Below are 1,163 nucleotides of genomic sequence, written 5' to 3'. Positions count from 1 at the left end.
AGGGAAAGTTGTTCTCTTGAAATAACCAAGACTCAAACCACTCAGGAACTTACAGAGCAAAATCAACACCTTTAACTGTACAAGCTGGCTAATGCAGACCTTTAAAATGGTGCAAGTCACTTAGTGAGGTTGGATATAAGGTACTTACTATTGAACACTGTACCTGCTGGATCAAATAAATTCCAATTTAGAATAGAGCTTTTGAATAACTCATGAAGTCAATATTTATTAACACAATCACTAACTTCACCTTTACTCTGTGCAGCTTGCTACATAGTACATTTAAAAAAAACTACTACTTCATCAGTTCCTGCCTTTAATGAACAGCAAGAGACCAAAACAACAAAGGTTGTGCTGCCAACTTATAAGCATCCACTATTCAATACTCGATCTTAGTGATTTCTTAAGCAATTCTGAGTGCTTCAAAGGCAGTAGGAATTGATGTCGTCTGTCTAAATTTGACTTGAAACAGAATCAAAGTTATGGGACTCTTCAGTCTGGAAAAGTGCAGGCTCAGGAGGGATCTGGTGGCTGCCTACAAGTATATAAGGGGTGTACATCAGGATCTGGGGGAACACCTGTTCACCAGAGCGCCCCAAGGGACGACAAGGTCAAACGGTCACAAACTCCTCCAAGACCGTTTCAGGCTGGACATAAGGAAGAACTTCTTTACTGTCTGAGCCCCCAAGGCCTGGAACAGACTGCTGCCAGAGGTGGTGCAAGCACCTACTCTGGACTCCTTTAAGAGACATTTGGATGTTTGTCTTGCTGGGATCCTTTGACCCCAGCTGACTTCCTGCCCCTGGGGCAGGGGGCTGAACTCTATCTCCCAACATCCCTTCCAGCCCTAATGTCTATAAAATCTATGAAAGTAGTGACTCGAATACAAGAAGCTCCCAGATGCAAGTCTCTCACCTTTCTGCCCCTCTTCCACAAAATCATAGATATTACAGCTTAACTACTTTTGTGACTGTAATAACTACAAACAAGATACTTGATTTAGTGTACATGCAACCAAAAAACTTATAAAACAGGAGAAAGAACAAGAGAACAAGACAACTTAAATGGGCAATCAGAGCATCTACTAAATGCCTACCCAAAGATGCACATTTTATGAAATAAATAGAGAAAGTTGAAATTGAAATAGCAATCTCACTTGATTT

At 40.9% G+C, this 1,163-nt stretch overlaps 1 protein-coding gene across 1 annotated transcript in view; it reads right to left on the bottom strand.

Moving 5' to 3' along the window:
- Window positions 1-1,163, bottom strand: part of MED17 (mediator complex subunit 17) — a 23,163-nt gene that overhangs the window by 15,163 nt on the left and 6,837 nt on the right. The gene's annotated exons all lie outside the window — the stretch shown is intronic.

The sequence above is a fragment of the Alligator sinensis genome, unplaced genomic scaffold, assembly GCF_000455745.1.
Source record: "Alligator sinensis unplaced genomic scaffold, ASM45574v1 scaffold116_1, whole genome shotgun sequence".
NCBI classification, from domain to species: Eukaryota; Metazoa; Chordata; order Crocodylia; family Alligatoridae; genus Alligator; species Alligator sinensis.
The sequence above is the reverse complement of the archived record's forward strand: the minus strand, read 5'-3'. Positions and strand labels throughout refer to the sequence as shown.